At 37.4% G+C, this 25,305-nt stretch overlaps 1 long non-coding RNA gene across 3 annotated transcripts; it reads right to left on the bottom strand.

The window, feature by feature from the left end:
• Positions 1-1,564: 1,564 nt before the first annotated feature.
• LOC141596913 (uncharacterized) lies at positions 1,565-25,261 on the bottom strand. Of its 3 annotated transcripts, none has more exons than XR_012522640.1 (4): positions 24,622-25,261; positions 3,519-3,592; positions 2,351-2,648; positions 1,565-2,198 (listed from the first exon to the last, which is right to left on the bottom strand). It is a non-coding gene; the product is annotated as an uncharacterized LOC141596913 (long non-coding RNA). The 3 variants fall into 3 exon arrangements; XR_012522641.1 differs by lacking the exon at positions 1,565-2,198 and adding an exon at positions 2,275-2,310 and having other exon boundaries at positions 2,491-2,648; XR_012522639.1 differs by lacking the exon at positions 1,565-2,198 and having other exon boundaries at positions 2,275-2,648.
• Positions 25,262-25,305: the final 44 nt, after the last annotated feature.

Here is a 25,305-nt window from a genome sequence, read left to right as displayed (position 1 = left end):
TTAATTTGGAAGATCATATTCATATGTTTTTCAATTGTCGTGCTTTGTACTTAGATATGTTTAAGAATTGATTAGGAATGAGACTACTATAATAAATTGGTGTGTGAGGTTGAAATGCAGATCCCTATTGCATATTGCAAAAAATGATGTTATGTGTAGCTGTGATGACTCTCATATATCGAATTCGGAGATGCATGAATCAATATTGGAAGGAGCAGGTCTCTATAATGCAACCAATGATGGTTTTGAAGAAGGTAAAAGTAGAAGTGCCAAAAAGACCGAGAGGTTGGACCTGGAATTATGGACATAGCGTAGTGAGCAAAGGCTGAGTTCTATCAACCTTAGTTTTCAATAGGATATATTGTGCAAGTCGAATGGGTATATTCTGTTTTGGAAAAATGCGGGTATAATGTTGTACTTCATCTTGATTTGATTATTAATATAATTAACAATTTACCAAACAAAAAAAGAAAGTGTCGGTGAGAGTATAAACTAACTTAAGTACACTTGGTAGTCCAGCCAGTCATTAATATGTCCATGTCACTAATTAACTGGAAAAATGGTGAATTAGAGTAAATTACTTACGGTTAGATTCCGGTAAACCGCACTTCCCTATATACTAAGAGAATAAAAATTATCAAAATAATTTCTCCAAAAGAAATCTGGTTAAATAAGGAAACAAGACTTTCTTTTATTAAATTATTATTATCTTTTAATTAAGATTTAATTTTTTAATCACTATAATATCTTTTGAGCTACATTATAATTATTTAATTCAAATAAAACAAAACTGCTATAAATCTAATATTTTATGCATGAAAACTTATAAACTAATATTATTAGTTTCGTATAAAAAAACTTAGCACATACTTAATTCGTGTAAAAAATTATGAGACATTATTAATTTTGTGACAAAAAAACTCATTAAAATTATTTGAGAAAACTTGTAAATTAAAATCATTTGTTTTATGGTAAAATTTCATTAAAATATACAATTCATGAGTTTACTCAATACTTTTGATTAGTTTTCCATTTTTTTTTTATTCTCATAGTAAAATATGAGAAATGAAAAATTAATGATGTGTCAACTAAAAATTACAAATAATACATTATAAAATAAAGGATCTATATATACCATGCATGCATTCGCGAGATCTATACTAGTTAATATATTATCCATTTATACGGATCTCAGGTTTAAGTATCTTGAAAAATATAATTCTGCCACCTAAAAAGAAAGTCAGAATGGCAGTCTTCCTTAATACGAACGTATCCATGTTAAGATTAAAATGGGGTAAGTATCATCTCATTTGTGCATATAAGACAAATGTGTTACTTTTTCCTATGCATTACTTTTATCTTATTTATTATATAATTTAACCTGTCATAAGCTTTTATCTTATTTATTATATAACTAGTTCTATTGCCCGTGACATTCACGGGACTGCATTTGTTTGTTGTAATCGTTTTGATGAATTTGCGCATACACCGTGAATTGTTGTGTGCAATTGTTTATGTTTTTAAACTCAGAAAAGATTATACTCGATTGTGAGCACTTTTTGCGTAATTATTTACAATAAACTAACAAAAACTCACTTTTTTCTTTTGCAATTCTTCTAACGTTGCAATTACATCATTTATATATTTGCCTCTAGTTTTCAATTATTGGCCTTGTCATTGCATAAGCTGCAGCCTACGATGTTTTCGGTCGCTTCTTCTCTATGCTGCATTCTGGCGTTTCATTGTCTTTGATTGTTATTTTTGTCCTACAAATGTTGCCGCTTGTTATTCACTAGTATTAGCTCTACTTGTCACAATCATTTATTAAAATATCAATTTTACGTACTTTGCTGCTTCTGTACTCTTTTCTTTCTTGTCTGGTGTTTCGATTGGTGGTACCTCTCCACGAGGCAGTAGTGAGACATGTGACTCTCTGTAGGCTGTGTTTTACACAGGTTGTTAATTATCTATGCTATAATAGGGTTTTACCTGTCGTAGTTTGAGGGTTAGTGTTGTACCTTCTTTTCGTTGTGGTTGGCCATGGTTGGTTCTTGATACTTCTCATTTGTAGTCATTGTCTTTTGTTCCTTGAGCACTCGTTAATATCCAAACTTGCTCATCCCGACCTTAATTTTGAATGTGTATTCTTTGCCGATACATTGTTGTCAAATGTCAGATACCCTCCCTTTTCCATCCTCCTGTAATACATCATTGTCCGTTGGTTTTGTTTCCAATTTCAAAGTTGTGTTGGGGGCTATGTAAATAGGTAGTCGGTAGTCACCAAACTTTTCGTATAGGTCGACCAGTTTTCTACACAGTTATAACAAATACACACGGTTACTATTATCACCTTTCTGACAACTTGTTTGCTTCTGGGACATCCAAGTTGATGTAAATCTTTGTTCCATATTATGTTGATTGTAATTTGTAACTGATCAACCCCTGCACTTTTGTTGTCTAATATTAATAAGTTCCTTTTTTTGTCGTTACCTTCATAGAATACCACTTTTGTTGATGTTATCACTACGACCTTGACTTCTCTGGGATAGCTGCTTCATCTATTAGATCCGCTGATTTGCCCCACAATGTGACTCACTGTTTCTGAACTGTATTATGTGTTGCATTCTCCATTTTTAAAGGTCGTTATGCTGTCAGTAAGGCATGAGGGAATAGAAGATAGAAACAGGATTCTCAGTTAGTCAGTTAGCTCTAGTATTTTAAATATGACACCGAAAATTTATACACGTCATATATAACGATGAATGTCAGTCTACTCCCTCCCCAAGAGTATTGCACTGGTCAATGTGTGGTGCTTTAAAGCTTAATAAACTCAAAGTCCATAAATATATAAAACCAATGAGCCGCTTACTCTGAAGGATAGGCCCAAATTCGTGGAAAGAAATTAAAATATAAATGCACCAAAAAGCTTTAGAAGCACTCTTCCCAATAATCTAAGCTAAGAAACATAATGCTCTAAGAACATTTACCAAACAAACTTCACACAATCTAGGGTAATTAAATGAGTCGCCATCATCAGTCCCACAACAAACCAACAAATTCCAAGGAGCTTCTAATATGCCATTTGAATACACTGTGCAAACACCCGAAAAATTCTGACCTCAACTCAAGTAATTGTTAAACATTGGGTGAAAAGAGGAAACCCTAAACACATTTCATTCGGCATTTCGCTGTACACATCATTTTGATCAGATATTATGGTGGGTGGGCATCTTACTGGACCTTTTTATTCGATTATTTAAGATACATCTGCGACATTTGAACCCTATTGCAGTCCATTTAGTTTGGTTTCATGGATTACTGTGCTCGATTAATCTTATAGTCGGTTTTCCCATCGTATAACTTAATAACCTTTGTCGAATTCAACTGTATGAGATAAGTAATCCTTAAGAGCCACATTAAATTCATATCATTAATAATTAGCAACAATGACTTGAACTAAGACGAAAAAAAAACATGGGCAGAGAACTACTCAGTATAGGCGATTAGTTCGTCTGTACCTTTCTCAGGTGTCAGCTAATGAATGCACTGAAGATATCCTGTTTTCACCTTGCGAAATTAAAAATGCTTAAACCTAGAAAAAAAAATTGATTAAGTAGCTAGCTTTAGATATACAGAGTGTCAGTGAAATTTCATATGGGAGTAAATGATTTCTAGGAAACTAAACTAAGAGAAATAATGGACTAAAGTGAGAACTAACATTAGTATTAAGCAGCAATTAAGGGATGTAATTTGAAGAGGTTTTAAGGGTTTAACTAATTAGTTTAACCTATCTTTGTAAAGTAAAGATCCAACTCTGTACAAGAGGTTAAACTTCAGCCATCACTGTTGGAGCTTGTGTCCTCCACAATTAGTGTGATAACATTTATAAATCTCTTATAGATTCACAAGGGTATACTTCGTATTTTATCAGATGATTAACGATTACTTAATAACGGTTGGCTTGCTAGAAAGTTTGACGTTATTATCATACTGATGGCGGTGATCAACTGGTCCCTAAAAGTCACACCTAAAGGATGTGTTTGAGAGATGTGGTTATGGAAATATAATCACATTGATGCCTTATATGACTAAAAGGTTAGTCCATGTATTTGACTAAACATTTAGTCAATGTGATGATGAGACGATTATTTAATCTAATTAAATAATATTAGCTGAGACGAATTAACTGTCAATTCGTAAATTGAATATAATATGTTATATTTAATTATTGTATATAATGTTAGCTTAAACGAATTAAGATGTTAATTCGTAATTAAACATAAACGGTTATATTTAATAAGCAAATTATAAATATGCGATATTTATAATTAATGTATATATTATACAATATTGTCATAATAAATGTTGACAGACTGGTATTGATAAATCGACTGCAAGCTGTTATAAGTGGACTATTAATACATGTCGATATATATGACAATTGATAAATAATACACATAATATACAATTAAACAACAACCAAAAATAAGAAGATTATATCCTCATTTTTGGTTGTTGGGGTCTCGGTCAAAAAAACCGAATAAGAGGAAGAAATATCTTACCTTATTCCTCTCCTTATTTTCAGTTATAATAGGGAGAGAGGAAGATCATTTTCTACTAATCCTTTTAACCTAATTTTGACCTAATATTCTCTCATCAAACAAAACACAAAAAACCCTAAATTAATTAGTGAATTTGGGGATCTCATTCTAGCAATTTGAGGGGCATTTCTCGGAGCATCTTGGGTGCAACTAATAGGAGAATATCGATTTCGATATTGTTCTTAGGCCAATTTTGCTAGGACCAAAGGTTATTTCTTAATCTCTCTATTTTGTTTATGCTATTTCATTTATGACTCGTATTCATAATTATAATTTCGTTATAATCCGTAATTTCTTAAAGAAAGTATACCGATATTTCCTACAAGTGGTATCAGAGCCAAGACCACGAAATTATTTTTGATGATTTTCATAAATGGATTTAAACAAATTTGAAGAAAAAAAAAAGGGGTCTCGGCTGTTTTGAAAAAAAAAAATTTGCTGTGTGAAATTTTTTTTAGGCCGTGAGTTTTTTTTTTGTTTTGTTGTTCTTATTTCCATTTTGATTTATTAATATTGTTGTTTTAATAAGTTAAAATGATAATATGATGAATTTGTAGTTGTTTTGATTTAATGAGGGTTAAATTAAAATGTAAATGGAAATCGTTTTTATTGTTGATAATTTGTTTTTGCTATATAATTTTGGCATAGAAGTTAATTTAATCATGTTCAAATCAATTGTGATGAATCATATATACGGATAATCAATTTTGTCATAATTTGGATATTCATTTTAAGAGGTTAAATTGAATCATGAAGTTTGAACCTATGTTTAAATTAAAAGATGATGTTCATGTCGATCTTGTTATATTAGCAACATTAAACTTTTTGTCCACATAATTTTTTTTCGATAAAAGTTAGTATAAACGACTGAAAGCCGTGAGCTTAAGAAAAAAAAAATATTTTCTGTTTTTTTTTTTTGTTTCGATTTTTGCTGAAATGCCGGGAAAAAAAAGAGGGGGCTGTTTCGTTTTTTTAATTCAGTCGAGAGAGAAAAAAAAACTGTTTTTTTTTTTAAACTAGGGTAAAATGCCGAGACAAATTAAAAAAAAATTCCGTTTTTTTTCCTGTTTGCCTAGAGCATTTCTTAGAAAAAAAATTTTCTGTTTTTCCTTTTTATTGTTGTTTTTGGCCTATAATTAGAATTATACATTACTTTTATAATGTATGATTAATTGTTGTGAAGAGGTTCACAAATCATAGATACCTAATTATTTTAAAGAGGTTTAAAATAATGTTAGATTAATTCATATTACAAGATTAATGTGAATTAAGATTGAAATTATTGTGAGTAATTGAGGAATTGTCACATAATTTGATCATTTAAATAGGTGGTTTGGATAAATTACTCTACATAATTAAGGAATTATGTCTTGAATGTTTAATTTATTAGTTGATGCATTTTTATTTAGTTGAATGTTTTGTTGAATGGTTTAATTTACGTATTTTTGCAATCGGTTGTAATTTGTAATACCTAGTGTGGCCTTAGTTAATTATGTTTTCGTAATGATGGAAACATAATTTTAATGTAATTTTGAGATCTCGTATCTCCGTTTGATTTTCTTTTATATTATGGTTTTGAAATTAGAATGTAAATAGGTTTATTATGTAATTTTTAAATTGTAATTTTGAGAAGACTAAAGATGGAGATTGGATTGCTCACTCCCGCTACATGGACCAAGATGGAACATCAAGACAAGCTTCTCGGGTCCAAGGATGGATTCCAAAGTTGTATTTATGTTCATTTTGGTAGATAGGCCACACTAGGACTTTATTTTGTTTTACGTTTTTCCATTCTTATTGCTTTTTGATGTGACCATTATTTGCGCACATTTAGTCCCCTAATTGAGCCTATTTTGCATACTATTATAACATTTCATGGCCATTTTATCCGTCAAAACCTTCCTATTTGCTTTTCTATCGCATTCCATATGTTTTGTAGAAAAGGAGATAATAAGGCGGAAATTCCCATCTTTCGTGCATATTTGGAAGCTACTTGACGATACTAGATGGACTAGTATGAAGAGGAAGCAAGGACTAAAGACCAATCCCACAAGAATAAAATGGAAGTGAAGAAAAGGGGAAAAAAGAAGAAGGATTATTGCTAAGGAACAATCCGAGCGGATTGTCCACTATCCGCCCGTCTCCTCACAGCAGAATCCGAGCGGTTTCCTCCAAAGACGCTCGGATTGCACCACCGGAATCCGCCCGGATCCTCTTGAATCCGCTCGTCTTCTAACGACAGAATCCGCCCGTCCTCATTCCAATACGCCCGGATTCCTTCGCAGCATAATTTCGTCTTCTCCAAGCTACAAAGAAAGAAGCCCTTCCTTCGAAAAATACCGGAGTCTCCCTGCTCAAATCTCAAAAGTGTAATTACTAGTTTAGCCCTTAGTTAACCCTAATGCATCCACCTAATTTCCACTATAAATACCCCATTTGTAATAATCCTTTTTAGGAAGTTTTATTAGATTAGACACATCTTTTTAGCTAGAAAAATCCTTCCTTAGATTATATTAGGAGTAGAATAGAATAGATTACTCTTTAATCTTTCCACAAATTACACATTAATCTCTCCTTAATTATTGTTCAAGTTTGTTACTTTTGGGTAATTGAAGATTATTGGGTTATTATTGGGAGATTGACAACCTTCCATCAATCATCAATTTCTTCTATTATTCTTTGCATTATTATTTTGGAATCTCCATAGGTATAACTCTCTTAATCCTTGTTTTAATTATTGTTAATCTTTCTTACTTGTTCATCATGTTTATACTTGTTGTGATGATTGACACCATTAATGACATGTTTCCCATGATGATGAGTGAGTAGTTTCTTTAGCTAGGATTAGTGGGTAATTAAGGGAAACCAACATGGGATTGATTCATGCTTAATCTAATATGTTTTCATAATCAAAATTGCTTGCTTGTTGTGATGTCAACTTTATGCACATGTTATGTTTGATGAAATGCTAAGCTTATGAATCCTTGCATTTTTACCATCTCTTATCTACTCAACTTGACTTGTAAGATATAAACTAACTCGAGTCTTGTTAGACCATGCATAGAAGTTGAATAGGAGGAAATTAAGTCGACTTGTAGGTGTTGTACAATCTAATCGATTCGGCTCCGGGACCCAACTCTTCCTAAGAACCGTAAGATATAACCCAACTCGGTTCCTCCACAACATTAATTGCTTGCAACCTTGTAAACATGTTTGTATGATCAACACCATGAATCCCCCATGATATCCTAGCACTTTTAATCAATTGTTTACATCTTCCCTTTTATTGCTCGTTCTACTTTATTGCTTGCATTAGTCTAGACACAACTACAAACCCCATCAATTGTGACACTAGCATAAATTGAGATAGATAGACTTAGAACCCAAAGCACACCGTCCCATGGATCGACCTCGACTTACCACTAACTAGTTGTTTGTTGAGTATTATAAATGTGTTTGATTGGATGAGTGACGACATCACTCCACGTCAAAAATGGCGCCGTTGCCGGGGATGGTGCTATGTGATTAAGTTCTTACTTGTTTGTCTATTTTTTATTGTGCTTTCACCTTGAGGAACTTGTTCCCAAAGGATTGTTCTTACCATTTTCGTGTAGTTTCCATGCTTGTAGTTATCTCCTTGTCTTAGTTATGATGACTCAAGACATGTGTTATGGAGTATGTGGTAGATTCTTTGAGTATGACTATGGGTATGGGGAGTTTGAGGAGCAAGTCAACACAAACCTACCTTATTATTTGTACAACGAAAATCCTAACCACTACCCCAATTTTTCCCACCAAAATCACCACACCCAATATCAACAACAACCACCCACCCAATACCCATTTCACAATGAACTTCAATTGCCACAAAACAACCACTTTCACACCTACCCACAATAAAAAGATGAACCCATTCAAAACGTGATTCTCCAAATGATGGGAGATCAACAAAACTTCTTCAAACAAATGCTAGAAGAGAGCCGAAAAGAAGATAATGTTCTTAAAGACATTGTTATCCAAAGAGAGGAATTGGGGATTCAAATTGCCCAATTAAAAGAATCCCAAGCAATCACTCCCCACCGTTCTTTGGACATTGAGCATAAATGCGAATTTGAAGTAGTGACCTTTGATATGAAAGATGATAAGTGGGAAGAGCCAAGTTCCTTGAGCTCTTGTGAGTATGAGAGTATGGTATTTGATGATGAAGACATGAGATTAAATGAGCCAAATACTCTTAACCTTTGTGAGTATGAGGGTGTGTCTTTTGATGTGAACGTTGAGGTGTTGGAAAAAGAGTTACATGAAGCCCACATCTATGATTCATATGAAGATAGCACCAATGATGATAAACCTAGAGGAGGGACTCACAATATCACCTTGCTTGAGGAGCCTATCCTTGAGGCATTTGAGATACCCTATCATGAAGAAGAACGTCCTTCCTTTATTCCTCATGGAGACCACTTGACACCTATCATGGAGCCAATGATCATTGAAGAGGATATGATAGACCTTCTTCAAAAGGCCAAAGTTTCTTACAAGAGCTACTTGGTGAAAAAGCTCAAGGAGAAAATTGCTCGTGAGGCTACTTGTGAAGATTTGGCACCCGCAATCTCAACTCCTATGGTATCCAATCATCAAAGTCATGAAAATTCTCCTTATACCTTGGAAGGATTGAAAAATCGAAATGCTATCATCATCACCAAAATTGAAGAAGAAATTGGTAAGTGGAAGTCCACGGATGAAAATGAACCACACTTCATGCTTAGTGTTGACAAGAATCATGGGTTTACCTATTTGAAGCACCGGGAAAGCTCTAATGCTAAGGGCAAAGCAAGGAAAAGAACTTTCCACAAGCTTCCTTGGCCAAATTTCATATTCAAATTGAGCAACCCGTACTTGTGCTTATTTGGAGCTTGTTCACAAGCTTTTGATCTTTTATTAAGAGCTTTGAGCTCTATGGATAAGAATTTTTACAAATTAAACTAGTTTGGTGGAGTCCTACCTCAAACCACCATTTGTAAGATATTTCTTGGACCCTTTACTTTGTATAATATTGTACATTATGACATTTTCATTTAATTTCTTGCATGAGAGAGAAGAGAGAGATAGTCATCTTACATGTTTTATGAGCAAATTTCAGAAAAAGATAAAGAGAAAATTGGTGAAAAGGGGTGTGTTATTTCACGAAAAAAGAAAGAAGAAGAAGGAAAGAGGCAGAAGACGCCCCGATCGAGAAGAAGACGCCCGACCAGGGCCCACCTCAGAAAAATAATTACCGCTGCAGAGGAAGACGTGCGGATTCGGCAGAATCCGCCCGTCCTGGACAATACGTCCGTTTTATTCACGGGACGCCCGTCCCGTGTGTCACCCAGAAACGAGATTTTGTGCTGCTCCTGAATCCGGGCGGATTTTGAGTAAGACGCCCGTCCCAGGCAAGCCGCACGTCCCAGAGGCAAGACGCCCGTCTTTTCCCACCTCTCAGTCAAGAAAGATCGCTGTGTTAGAATCCGTGCGGATTCAAGCAAAGACGCCCGTCTTCTTCTTCCACAATCCGCCCGTCCCGATGGAAATCCGCTCGGATTGCCCTGTTCCTTCGGATAAAACGGGTTTGATCCAACCTTATCCGTTCGGATTCCCTACTTCTTCTATATAATCACCCCCTTTTCTCCCTCATTTCATCACCTTACCAAACCCTAAAACACTCATTTCCATCCTCAAAAACACCCCCATCACCAACATCCAAATGGCACCATTGATGAACACCAAAGGAAAGGCCAAGAAATTGGTTGAATCAATCGGGAAGAAGCGCAAGGGATCAACCTCTTCAACGCCACGAGAGATAGGGCTACCAAGGAGCTCCCAACCCTTAATGAGGGGAGGGATTGAACAACTCAACCACTTTCAAGAGGTGCTCTTTGAATCCGACGACCACCACAAAAACTTTGTCAAGCTACTAGGTAAGAAGTATGAACCCACTCAATTTGTAGACACTAGGGTGTTGGAAATCCTTAAGATAAGGTACCCTACCGAGATGTTCTTTAATGGCCTTGGCATTGGGAAACTTTTCCATGCCCATGAAGAGACTTACCTTAGTCTCACCCTTGAATTCTTGAGTAGCCTTCGCATTGTGGCAGATACCCACACCAATGTGGGCATGGAGTTTAGGTTATGCAACCTAGACCATAGTCTTTCGCTTGAGGAATTTACCTATGTTTTCGGTCTTGAAGTACCCACCAACTATACCGAAAAGGCCGATAATTTTGGTGTGGACTTTCTTTGGAAGGCTATCTCCGGGAGGGACTTTACCCATATAAAGCGTTGCTATACCTTTGCCATCCAACATCCGGTGGTTCGATTCACCGAGCGCTTTGTAGCCGGTTGCATCAATGGGAGGTACGAACAAGATAGGTGTACTCTCATCGACTTAACTTTTCTTGAGTCCTATTTGAATGTTCGAGCGGTGAGGCATTATAACTTTAATACGCCACTTGAGATACTTACTAGGTCCCATGATTTTGCTCAAGGGACCACCCAACTCAAAACCTTCGTGATGGGAGGTCTAATTACAATTTTGGCCCACCACCTTTGTCCCGGGTTCAATGCCCGAGGAACCTATATTCCTCTTGAGGGGAGGACTTTGATTGATGAGCACACCATCTTCCACAGTCACCGATGGTGTAACTACACTCGAGATGGGAGTGTAGAGTGGCACACCAAGGTATGCACCTCAATGATCCTTGAAGGTTGGAAGATACCGGGCATTGACCCAAGATTGAGTCCTTACTCGCCTCCACCAAGCTACCTCCTTGATATCCAAATTCTTGATAATCCCCCTCAAAGGGAAGAGCCGCACCGCCAAGTACCTCGTGGAGCACCGGGAAGGCCTATTCGCCCACCCTCCTATGTACCTATCCCGCCATACCCTACTCCATATACCGAATTTCGGCCGGCAATCCCCGGTAACCCGGGTATTAATGATTTGATGGCACTCATGAATAGAGTGGACCTAGGGGTACATGAAGGGAGGGAAGACAACTACTTGGCCCTGTACCCCCAATACTATAACATGGCTCAACAAGGGTATATTGACCCTAATGGTCCTAAGCCCTCTTGGGCACAACCGGAGCTCTTGTTCCCAAATCAAGGGGACCAAGCTTGGGGTCGAGGGGACGGAGGGCATTCTAGCCAAGGTGGAGGGTACTCGGGGCAAGGAGGAGAATTTGACCAAGGAGGGTATTGGGGTCAAGCAAGAGGGTATGATCAAGCCGGAAGCTCTCATCATTATGGCTATGATCAAGATGATGAGGATGACGAGTGAAAGAGGCCTACCTCACCACCTCCATTTGTATGATAACCATCTTTCTCTCTCTCTTTTGTATATACATTGCATTTAGTATAGCTTTCACTTGCATTTGTATTATATTTCATTTTGCATTTGCATTAGTTAGTTCATATAGTATAGTTTCATTGTAATATACTTCATATAATTCATATAGATAATTGCATGTAGACTAGAATTCATGCATTATCACTAATGGCCAAACCTATTCATTTCTACACTAGAAATAGTGTTTAAATCGGTTTGGGGAGGTTTGGTCATAGGTGACTTAAGCATTTATCATGCATAATTTAGTATAGTTTAGATTGCATTCATTTGTTATATATGCCATATAGAATTGCATTTAGTTAGAGCATGCACTCATTCATATCATATCATTGCATTTGTACTTCAATTTCAAAAAATCAAAAAATTCAAAAACATGTATTTTCTTTTTATTCCTACTCCTACATGTACATTGAGGACAATGTCCAAAATAAAGTGGGGGATGGGAATTTATATTCCAAAAATACATAAAAATTGAAAAATTTCGAAAAATCACGAAAATATTGTAACATTTCGTGTTTATGTAGTCTAGTTGTGTGTTTGACTGTGTTAGTTATGCGAGATGTCTTTTATATTCGGATGACATGTTTGGTATGGGAGCGAACTTCGGGACGAAGTTCATTTTAAGGGGGGAAGACTGTAATACCCCGTATTTTATTATCGATTGAGCGAGATATTATTATTTAATGGTAGCGTAAAGGTAATTAAATCATGTTATTATGGTAATGGTAAAAGCGTAAAGGTAATTGATTGATTCATGTTGTAAGATGAGTCGGGTTCATGTTGTAAGATGAGTCGGGTTTATAGTTTTAGGTGGCATTCTGGGTCAAGGTGTTATAACCCATTTACCCACTTACCCATTTACCTTTTTACCTCACCAAAACCCTAAAACGAAACCCTAATTCAACCTTAAAACCCAATCCCCCTTCCTACCGTCATTTTTCACATCACCATCATCAACCCCTTTTCTTTCACGCCTCAAGCATCATTTACAGCCAACGAGCGCACGCCGGTGAGTGTGGAGGGAGTAGGGTCTGCCGTGAGTCTAGGGAGGCCGTTGCTGGTGGACGAGGGTGGTTGTACTGGCCGGAATAGCACAGATCGACGGCCGTCATAGGTAAGGTTCTATGTTTTTCATTTTGTCACGATAGTTTGATCTGAGTTGTGCGTCGTTTAGGGACTGTTGTAGTAGTCGTCGGGGTGTGGGATGTGTTGCTGGTGGTGAGTCGAGTCGTGTGGTGGTGGGTTGAGTGGTTGTCGTCATTGTTGGTGGTTCTTTGTGGTGGTGATTAGGTGTCGGGTTTGATATGGGGGTTTTTGTTGCATTTCAGACATAGGGTAATGGGGTGGCACCACCGTGGACTCGGGGGAGGTCGAATCGGTGGTACCACGTGTGTCAGGGTCGCCTTTCGACGGTGGTGTCAAGGGTGGTGGTTGGTAAGGTGGCGGGGTTGTGTCGTGGTGGCAGGCGAGTCAGAAAGGGGGCTGGTTGTGGCGTTTGTGGCGGCAGGGACGCAAGCAGGGGGTGTTGGTGGACGTGGTTCTGACCACCGGCGTGGGTCGACCACGTTGGTGGTGGTGGGAGGTGACCAGGCCAGACCTGGTGTCAGGCCTGGTGGTCGGCGGTGAGGGCTGGTGGCTGTTGGAGGGAGTTGTGTCGGGTTGAAGGGGGTGTGTTTGTGTGCGGGTTGGGTTTGGTGTTTTTGGGTAATTTTTGTTGCGGTTTCTATTTTTAGTAAGTCGGAAAATATGCACATTTCTATTATTTCTATTATTTACATTATTAGTTTTAGTTATTAAGCCAATATTAAGTAGCGGTGACGGAATAATATATTTAAGCTTTGAGTCGGGATTTTATTTCGGGAAGGCTACTATTTTTAGTAACCTGCTATTTTTGGTAAGTGCTATTTTGGAAACTTCCCATTTTAGGAAACTTTCTATTTTGGGTAACTTATATTTTTAGTAACTTCTAAATTGGGAAAGTTTCTACTTATAGTAACTCTTGAGTATGGGAACGGGAATAGTTAAGTGAATTAATTATGTTATGTATATGTTTAGGTGGCGAGTTTCGGGTGGAGTACTTCTGATCTGCAGTTAGCTTATTACCGCTATTTGAGGTAGGGGAATACACTGGACTTGATATAGTACTATGTGACTGGATTGACTGAATCGGTGATTTACATGTTATAATATGATTATCTGATTTAATTCCGTTAAGTACTACTGTTGAACTGTTTTATTATATTATTACATCGGAGTTGGTGGAGGTGGAGGTGAGTATGGTGTGGTGATAAGGCCCGGGCGGGTTCTGCAGACTTGCCCTGGTGTCCTCAACAAGGAGCTGGCAGATCGGCTACGGTCGATATTTATAGTCTACCGGGGATCGGTATGGCTGAGTTGTCCGGGTTATGAGTTGTGATGGTGGTGGTGGTGATGGAGGAGCATGTGTTTTATGTTCTTTGTTTTCAGTATTACCTACTCGGCCTTCGCGGCTGACCCTGTGTATTCGTGTACGCCTGTGATGATCCAATTATTGGGGAGCAGATTGACAGGTATTTCAGAGACTGATGGGAGCTGGCCGGGAAGAGAGCTTGGATGACTGACTTAGTGCCTAGCCCACCTTAGCCTTATTAGTAGTTTTATCAGACTTTATCTTTTGGTCGTATTTTTGGAGACTTTGTTTTAATTCCAGTTGTAATCTCACTATAAACATTTTAATAAAGTACTGTGTTTCTTTCCTTTGTTATCTACTGCCTCGGGTTTCCGAGATGGTAACACCGTCATTTATCTGAGGAGTCCTAGTTCAGGCCCTTAAATAAATGGGGGTGTTACAAATATGTCTTTTAATTTCATAAAGCAAAACCCATAAAAATTTGAAAAATTGAAAAATCCAAAAATATGTTCATTTCCTTTGTAGTGTAGTCATGTATATATTGTTGTATATATTTTGTTTGTTTTATCCTTGTTCACATCAATTGACTACGCCACATCGAGACATGAGGATATTGAAGACCGCATGGTATGATCTTTCCAATCTCCTTTTCCTCTTTATGTTAATGACTATGTGGCTCTATTTTGATTGATGCGGTAAAAACAATGTGAACTTAGGACTTGCATTTAGTTTATATGTCATATTAGTTGGTAGAATCACTTGCATTAGGATGTATATATGCTAGTTGCATCATGGCATGTAGTTTGCATGTTAGAAAAATTTTGCGAAACCGTCTACTTGGGAAGCTTGACAAGTGTATATAAGCCCTAGTAGATGCTTTTTCTTCTCAAGACTTTGCTTGTTAGAATACTTGTAAAACACCCTAGGATGTGTCATGCTAGTATCCTTTGACCCATGGATTAAGGCCTAGTCAAGAGTACCTTGTGGTGTGATAACTCCTTGGCTACCGTTTATTCCAAGGTGACCCTTGAAACCATGCATCCATCCATCCATCATCCATGTTCTACCACACATTTTGTCATCAAAGGGAATGGGCACAAAAAGAAATCAATTTGAGTTCAATGAAATGAAAAGTGAAAAGAAAGTTTGCAAAAATGCATCAAATGAAAAGAGGAGCAAAAATAGAACTCCTAAAGCTTCAAATATAAGGCACCCTCACTACATATGGGGTGACTTTGAAAAAGTTCAAAAAGAAATGGCAAAAAGAAAGTGTTCTCAAATGTTATATGCCACAAGAAATTGGGGGGGAAAACAACAATGAAAGCAAACTCCCAAAGTGAAACTCAAATACTATCGATCCCTTTTCCATCTTATCCATTTTTGTGCATGGTAGAGAGGGGACGACCATTCTTCTTGTCTAGGCAAGAGGGGGAATTCCGCGATCCTCCAGTGTTTCTAACACCATAGGGAGTCTATTCTTGACAAAAGCATTTAATGATTGAGGACAAAGGTACCCTAGCTTGACACAACTTGGAGGTGATTTATTGGTATCCTTCTAGGCTTAGTAGTTTGAAGAAATTGTATCTATGAAGGAGTGTGTACCCTTGAATTGCTTCCCTTGTAGATAATTTCCGCCACTTAGATGAGGAAAGTGGCTATTCTTTTGTAGATGCATCCATTACCTGATTTTGTGTGCTTAATGATTGGATGTGTCGCCATTTTGGCAAGACCCACCTTGCCTTGCAAGAAGGCATCTTACCTCATGGTTGTCTTGTTGTGAGTTGAAGGGGCGGAATGAGACCCGCTAATTGTCTCATATCGGTTATGTTATTAGGTTAGTTTAAATAAAGGTCTAGTTTTAGTCACCTCTTTACTCGGGACGAGTAAAGGTTCGGTTTGGGGATATTTGATGTGACCATTATTTGCGCACATTTAGTCCCCTAATTGAGCCTATTTTGCATACTATTATAACATTTCATGGCCATTTTATCCGTCAAAACCTTCCTATTTGCTTTTCTATCGCATTCCATATGTTTTGTAGAAAAGGAGATAATAAGGCGGAAATTCCCATCTTTCGTGCATATTTGGAAGCTACTTGACGATACTAGATGGACTAGTATGAAGAGGAAGCAAGGACTAAAGACCAATCCCACAAGAATAAAATGGAAGTGAAGAAAAGGGGAGAAAAGAAGAAGGATTATTGCTGAGGAACAATCCGAGCGGATTGTCCACTATCCGCCCGTCTCCTCACAGCAGAATCCGAGCGGTTTCCTCCAAAGACGCTCGGATTGCACCACCGGAATCCGCCCGGATCCTCTTGAATCCGCTCGTCTTCTAACGACAGAATCCGCCCGTCCTCATTCCAATACGCCCGGATTCCTTCGCAAAGATAATTTCGTCTTCTCCAAGCTACAAAGAAAGAAGCCCTTCCTTCGAAAAATACCGGAGTCTCCCTGCTCAAATCTCAAAAGTGTAATTACTAGTTTAGCCCTTAGTTAACCCTAATGCATCCACCTAATTTCCACTATAAATACCCCATTTGTAATAATCCTTTTTAGGAAGTTTTATTAGATTAGACACATCTTTTTAGCTAGAAAAATCCTTCCTTAGATTATATTAGGAGTAGAATAGAATAGATTATTCTTTAATCTTTCCACAAATTACACATTAATCTCTCCTTAATTATTGTTCAAGTTTGTTACTTTTGGGTAATTGAAGATTATTGGGTTATTATTGGGAGATTGACAACCTTCCATCAATCATCAATTTCTTCTATTATTCTTTGCATTATTATTTTGGAATCTCCATAGGTATAACTCTCTTAATCCTTGTTTTAATTATTGTTAATCTTTCTTACTTGTTCATCATGTTTATACTTGTTGTGATGATTGACACCATTAATGACATGTTTCCCATGATGATGAGTGAGTAGTTTCTTTAGCTAGGATTAGTGGGTAATTAAGGGAAACCAACATGGGATTGATTCATGCTTAATCTAATATGTTTTCATAATCAAAATTGCTTGCTTGTTGTGATGTCAACTTTATGCACATGTTATGTTTGATGAAATGCTAAGCCTATGAATCCTTGCATTTTTACCATCTCTTATCTACTCAACTTGACTTGTAAGATATAAACTAACTCGAGTCTTGTTAGACCATGCATAGAAGTTGAATAGGAGGAAATTAAGTCGACTTGTAGGTGTTGTACAATCTAATCGATTCGGCTCCGGGACCCAAATCTTCCTAAGAACCGTAAGATATAACCCAACTCGGTTCCTCCACAACATTAATTGCTTGCAACCTTGTAAACATGTTTGTATGATCAACACCATGAATCCCCCATGACCCCATGATATCCTAGCACTTTTAATCAATTGTTTACATCTTCCCTTTTATTGCTCGTTCTACTTTATTGCTTGCATTAGTCTAGACACAACTACAAACCCCATCAATTGTGACACTAGCATAAATTGAGATAGATAGACTTAGAACCCAAAGCACACCGTCCCATGGATCGACCTCGACTTACCACTAACTAGTTGTTTGTTGAGTATTATAAATGTGTTTGATTGGATGAGTGACGACATCAACCGGATCACTTTTCATTCACATGATAGTTAGTGGATCATATTCCGCCTAAACCAAACCACCTACTAAAATGCATGAAAATTGACTCATATAGGTTGAATGTTAGTTTTCATAGATATACAGATGTCACACTTTTTAAGCCATCACCTTAGTTTATTCATTCTCGCATGCTAGATATTAGTTCACTTAAAATGAATTAAAATAAAGTTGATGGGATCTTCCTCTAAAACTGAAATTGAGACTAGTCTTTATAAGGGCAAACAACTATGAATCCCTTCTTCGTCGGTAGGCATATAGGACCTTACTCTCCTTATGACCCCTTCTACGTTGGTAAGTAGTTTGTGTTGACTTAGTTTACCTCAACATTATAATCCGAAGAGTTTCTCGTGATTATGATGGACTAAAGATAGAATTTACAGAAATTTATCGACCAAGAATTCTAACAGTAGAATTAGCCAAAAGGTTGGCTTATCAATTTACAGATAATTGAGTCTTGGGATCATTTATATAATTCTTGAGGGAGTTCAATTGTATAAATGCTTGAGTCTTCGCGTTATAACAGTATTGCATTAGACTTAAATCATAACGATGAAAATGCTTATTATTATTTTTTTTCTTCTTTTCGCAGTGTAGAATAAGTTTTATTTTGATAATACTGTTACAACAAATGGCTGGAAATAACGAAATCCCAATGCCAAGTGCCACACTTGGACGCGAGTCCTGGCTGAAAGCTTTCATGGACCACATGAATCAGTTCACACGTCTAAAAATGACGGGTCCAACTTTGCGGACTGGGAGGCATCATTGCGGAATGCTGCCATTGCTGACGGTAAGCTCAACTACTTAACTGAGCCAATACCGGTAAACCCAGGCCCCAATGCAGGAGTTAATGAGTCACTTGCTTATAGTGACTTTGTCATGGAAGCGGATGCGATAAAGAACGTACTCATCTTTGCAATAGAAACCAATTTGCAAAGACGCTTCATTGCCCAAGGTGCAAACAAGATTTTCACCACGCTCACTAACGAGTTCTCAAAAGCACCGAGAATCGTTACTTATGAGCATACTTGTCGCTTCTTTGATGTGAGACTCCAGAAGGGCCAACCGGTTAGCCCACACATTCTTAACATGATTGAGAATGTCGAGAAATTGGAGGCACTTGATTGCAAAATCAGTGAGAGCATAGTCATTGACCGTATGCTTCATTCACTTCATGATGGTTTTGCCCTTTTCAGGGCAAATTACTACATGAATGACATGAAGAAAAGTCCTCATGAGCTACACTCACTTCTCGTACAGACCGAGAAGGATATGAAATTGAGTGGGAGCATGAAGCAAGATGTTCTCATGATTTCCAACAAGAATAAGGGTAAGGGCAAAGCTCCCGGCGACCTAACTGTAGGTAAGCCAAAGTTTAAGAAGCCAGGAAACGGTAAGAGTGGGCCTGGTGAGAGTAGTGGCTCACAAGGCAAGGCAAAGAGCAAGGGCGGTGACATTGAGTGCCAACATTGTCACAAGACTGGACATTGGATGAGGAATTGTCCGGTGTACCGTGAGGACATAAAAGCAGGCCGCGTCACTCCTGTTAGTATGTCATCTTATATTCATATGATTGAGATTAACCATGCAAGTTTCGGAACTTGGGTACTTGATACTGGTTGTGGTTCTCATCTGTGTAATCATTTGCAGGGCCTAAGAAACATCAAACCCCTCGCAAAGGGTGATGTGGACCTGAGAGTTAGGAATGGAGCACGAGTTGCTGCAGTCTCAATGGGAACATATGTAATCCAGCTCCCTAGTGGTTTTGAGTTATATTTATATAATTGTTACTATGTACCCAGTTTATCTAAAGAACATTATTTCTGTTTCCGTACTTGATAAAGACGATTTTACATTTTCAATAAAGGATAATAGCTGTATTTTCTCTTTGAATGAAATGGTTTATGGCAAAGCAGTTTCCATGAATGGAATTTACATCTTAGATCAAACCACAGAAATATTACACGTGAATAATAAGAAATTAAAGGTTGGTGACAAAGATCAAACTTATCTATGGCATTGTCGAATGGGACACATAAATGAAAAACGTGTAAAGAAACTCGTCGAGAATGGGACTATTCCCGCATTCGATTTTTCTACATTTGGCACGTGTGAATCATGTCTTATCGGTAAAATGACTCAAATTTCCTTCAAAGGTGTTGGAATGCGCGCTAGTGACCTATTAGGACTCATACATACTGATGTATGTGGACCTATGTCAATTACCGCTAGAGATGGTTATAGATATTTTATCACTTTCACGGACGATTTGAGTAGATACGGATATGTCTACTTAATGAAGCATAAAAGTGAGTCCTTTGAGAAATTCAAGGAATACCAGAATAAGGTTGAGAACCAACTGGGAAGAAAGGTTAAAGCACTCCGTTCAGATCGGGGTGGCGAATATCTTTCAAATGAGTTTGATCAACACCTTAAAGACTCGTGGAATCGTTTTTACGATTAACTCCACCTGGAACACCTCAATTAAATGGTGTGTCCAAACGGAGAAATCGAACATTACTTGATATGGTTCGATCCATGATGAGTCACACGGTAGTACCTAATTCATTATGGGGTTTTGCTCTTTTGTCAGCTGCTCTTATACTTAACCGAAGTCCGACTAAAGCTGTCGACAAGACTCCATATGAAATGTGGAAGGGAACGGTCCCTAACTTGTCCTTTATTCGGGTTTGGGGCTGTGGGGCTTATGTCAAGTGGAAACACGAGGATAAGCTCGGCCCGCGATCGGTCAAGACATACTTTATTGGTTATCCAAAAGGAACGTTTGGTCATTACTTCTATTGGCCTACCGAACATCGAGTTTTTGTTGCGGCTAGTGCGACATTCTTAGAGAAATAATTTCTAGAGAACAAGTTAAGTAATAGAACCTTCGAGCTGTCGGAGATTCAAGAACCAACAACCGAGGAACAGATGGAGGAAGTTGTTCCTCCAACTGATGATACGGTTAATATTCCTCAGGAACCTAGGAGGTCGGGTAGAGTCTCTAATCCTCCGGACAGATACATTGGTATGGTCGAGGAGAATGACGTTTTGCTCCTAGAGAGTAATGAACCCGCTACCTATAAAGGTGCCATGACCTGTTCCGACTCAAAGCTATGGCTTGAAGCCATGCAATCCGAGATGGACTCCATGTATGAGAATAACATATGGGATCTTGTTGATTTACCTAATAAGGTAAAACCTCTACAGTGCAAATGGCTTTACAAAATAAAGCGTTCTGTAGACGGGCAACCAGATACCTATAAGGCACGACTAGTGGCAAAAGTTTTCACTCAAGTGCACGGATTGCATTATGATGAAATTTTTGCACCCGTAGTTATGTTGCGTTCCATTCGGATAATCTTAGCGATTTCCGCTTTTCATGACTATGAAATTTGGCAAATGGATGTGAAAACCGCCTTCTTAAACGGTTATTTGGAGGAAGAGTTGTACATGGTACAACCCGAAGGTTTTATAGATCCTGAAAATCCTAAGAAAGTGTGCAAGCTTAAGCGTTCCATTTATGGACTTAAGCAAGCTTCTCGGAGTTGGAATCATTGATTCGACCATGTGATAAAAGAGTATGGTTTCACTCGATCGATCGAGGAACCATGCTTATATATCAAGTCGAGTGGGAGCAAGATTGTTTTCTTGATATTGTATGTCGATGACATACTCTTGATTGGGAATGACATTCCTCTCTTATCTTCGGTTAAAGGATGTTGAAGAACCATTTCCAGATGAAAGATATGGGTGAAGCACAACGCATATTGGGAATCCGTATCTATTGAGATAGATCACGACGGACGTTATCACTGAGTCAGGAGTCTTATTTGGATAAGATTCTTGAAAGGTTCAGCATGACCAACTCCAAGAAGGGGAACCTTCCAATGACTTCTGGGATGTAGTTGAGCAAGTCTCAGTCACCCACGACGCCTGAAGGGATTGAGCGCATGAGTCGTGTTCCATATGCATCACCCATAGGATCAATCATGTATGCCATGATATGCACACGTCCAGACGTGGCATATGCATTGAGTATGACGAGTCGGTACCAAAAGAATCCAGGTGAAACACACTGGATAACTGTTAAAAACATCCTTAAGTACCTACGGAGGACTAAGGATAAGGTATTGACTTATGGAGGAGATACTAAGCTATGCGCAATCGGTTACGCAGATGCTAGCTTCCAAACGGATCGAGATGATTCAAAATCTCAGTCCGGGTTCGTCTTCACTCTTAATGGTGCTGCGGTCAGCTGGAAGAGTTCCAAACAGGATGTTGTAGCAGATTCTACTACTGAATCCGAGTACTATGTCGCTTCGGAAGCAGCAAAGGAAGCTATATGGATGCGTCAATTCTTACAAGGACTTACGATAGTTCCTAGTTCGAATGACCCGATCACCATCTATTGTGACAATAGAGGTGCCATCTTCCAGGCTAAGGAGCCTAAGTCTAGCAACAAGTCTAGACATGTACATCGGAAAGCTCACCTGATCCGTGATTACGTGGAGCAATAGGAGATAGTGATTGACAAGATACCTTCGGATGATAACATCGCGGATCCTCTCACTAAACCGTTGAATTATGATAAGCATAAAGGGCACGTTATTTCCATGGGAATTAAACGTGTTCCTGAGTTGTAGTAGTTGATTATGGATTCGATACATTATCTTTTTCATATACTATTTATAACTTCATCGTTTTATTTCATATTTTGTTTTTCATGTGGATTGTACTGACAACATTGAACGCCACAAAGTGAACTGAATTACATTATATTTGTTTTGGTCCGTAATCGCCTACATGAGCTGATAACTCTGGCTATTATATTGTGCAGTCGATTGATGGTGGGTTCAACGAGCCATAAGTCAAACGGTTGGCTGATCGATCACAGATACGAGTTATAACGATACCTCGTAGGACATTTTTTTTTGTGACAACGTAATGGAGTCCTAAATGTTTAATAACATTCGGTGCCAGGTCGTGGATTGGACGTCCATTGTGTTCCTAGAGTCGATTCTTTTGACTATCGACTGTCTCTTTGAGATTAAGGCGCTTTTGGGTGACTTTGGTTTCTTTCTCATGGTCTGCCATAACCAGGAGACTAAGCGATTTTTTCTGGGTCATTTCATACTGTGCTTATATCTGCAGGATTCGAGTTGAAGAAAATATCCAACCTTTATCAGGTTTAGTTATTTCTCAGGGCCACTCGAGGAGTTGTAACTGAAATGCATGGCCATGCTCGAATGATGATTCGTTTATCAGTTAAGTTACTCTCTAGTCGGGGAAACCACTCTTGATATTGATCACTTGTAAAATGCGACCTTTGTGAATACGGATTTTGCAAATTGTTTTACATTGAGTGGGAGAAATTTTAGGATATGAGAATCGGTTATCGCACATACACTTGTGAGGACAAGTGGGAGTTTGTTGGAGCTTGTGTCTTCCACAATTAGTGTGATAACATTTATAAATCTCTTATAGGTTCACAAGGGTACACTTCGTATTTTATCAGTTGATTAACGATTACTTAATAACGGTTGGCTTGCTAGAAAGTTTGACGTTATTATCATACTGATGGCGGTGATCAACTGGTCCCTAAAAGTCACACCTAAAGGATGTGTTTGAGAGATGTGGTTATGGAAATATAATCACATTGATGCCTTATATGACTAAAAGGTTAGTCCATGTATTTGACTAAACAGTTAGTCAATGTGATGATGAGACGATTATTTAATCTAATTAAATAATATTAGGAGACAATTAATTAATCAATTCGTAAATTGAATATAATATGTTATATTTAATTATTGTATATAATGTTAGCTTAAACGAATTAAGATGTTAATTCGTAATTAAACATAAACGGTTATATTTAATAAGCAAATTATAAATATGCGATATTTATAGTTAATGTATATATTATACAATATTGTCATAATAAATGTTGACAGATGGTATTGATAAATCGATCAAAAGTTGTTATAAGTGGACTTATTAATACATGTCGATATATATGACAATTGATAAATAATACACATAATATACAATTAAACAACAACCAAAAATAAGAAGATTATATCCTCATTTTTGGTTGTTGGGGTCTCGGTCAAAAAAATCGAATAAGAGGAAGAAATATCTTACCTTATTCCTCTCCTTATTTTCGGTTATAATAGGGAGAGAGGAAGATCATTTTCTACTAATCCTTTTAACCTAATTTTGACCTAATATTCTCTCATCAAACAAAACACAAAAAACCCTAAATTAATTAGTGAATTTGGGGATCTCATTCTAGCAATTTGAGGGGCATTTCTCGGAGCATCTTGGGTGCAACTAATAGGAGAATATCGATTTCGATATTGTTCTTAGGCCAATTTTGCTAGGACCAAAGGTTATTTCTTAATCTCTCTATTTTGTTTATGCTATTTCATTTATGACTAGTATTCATAATTATAATTTCGTTATAATCCGTAATTTCTTAAAGGAAGTATACCGATATTTCCTACAATCACGACCAAGAACACACGATCATATAATTCAAGACAAAAGTAAAGATATCCAAATTAGCCAATGCAACAACATCAAAACTAAGCTTAGAATAACGACACTTACCATGATTAGAACTTCCTTGAGATCCTGGTATTATACGGGAAACAATTCGTTGACACGGTTGACCGTTGACGGCCGCACTATTCAATCAACCACACCCAAAACTGCCGAATTTGGATTAACTCATAACGCATAATTTGCACAAACAAATCTCTATAAACTTCAAAAATACACAAAATATCCGTGAAGAAGTTATACCTTCTGACAACGGAGAGCATAACAGCAAGAATGAATTCGGATAAACTCATACTCGTAATATACACAGACAAATCTATACAAACTTCACAAAATCATAAACTATTCATCAAAAACCTATACCTTCGAGCAACGCAGAGCATAGCAGCGGAATGAAACTAATAGAGCCGCAGGTATGAAGATTCAATCAATCCGAGCTAAAAAAAGTATATGTAACAAAGCTTTCATAAATATTGATTGCTATAAGTAGCTATGATTTCAATATATTGATTGCAGAAGACATAAGAATACCATGGGGCGAGGCATTGATGGTAAAGTAATTATTGTTAGGTAATCAATATATTAATATGGTCATTAAGATTTAACGATGAAATAATTATATGGGTCATTGAATCAACATGTGTACGGTTTCATTTAATTAAGAAGATGAACAATGATTGAGGAATGCTAAAAGTTTTTTTTTTTTTTTTTTTTTTTTTTTTTTTTTTTTTT

The sequence above is a fragment of the Silene latifolia genome, chromosome 8 (assembly GCF_048544455.1).
Source record: "Silene latifolia isolate original U9 population chromosome 8, ASM4854445v1, whole genome shotgun sequence".
Taxonomy (NCBI): domain Eukaryota; kingdom Viridiplantae; phylum Streptophyta; class Magnoliopsida; order Caryophyllales; family Caryophyllaceae; genus Silene; species Silene latifolia.
This window is presented reverse-complemented; position numbering and strand designations above follow the sequence as displayed.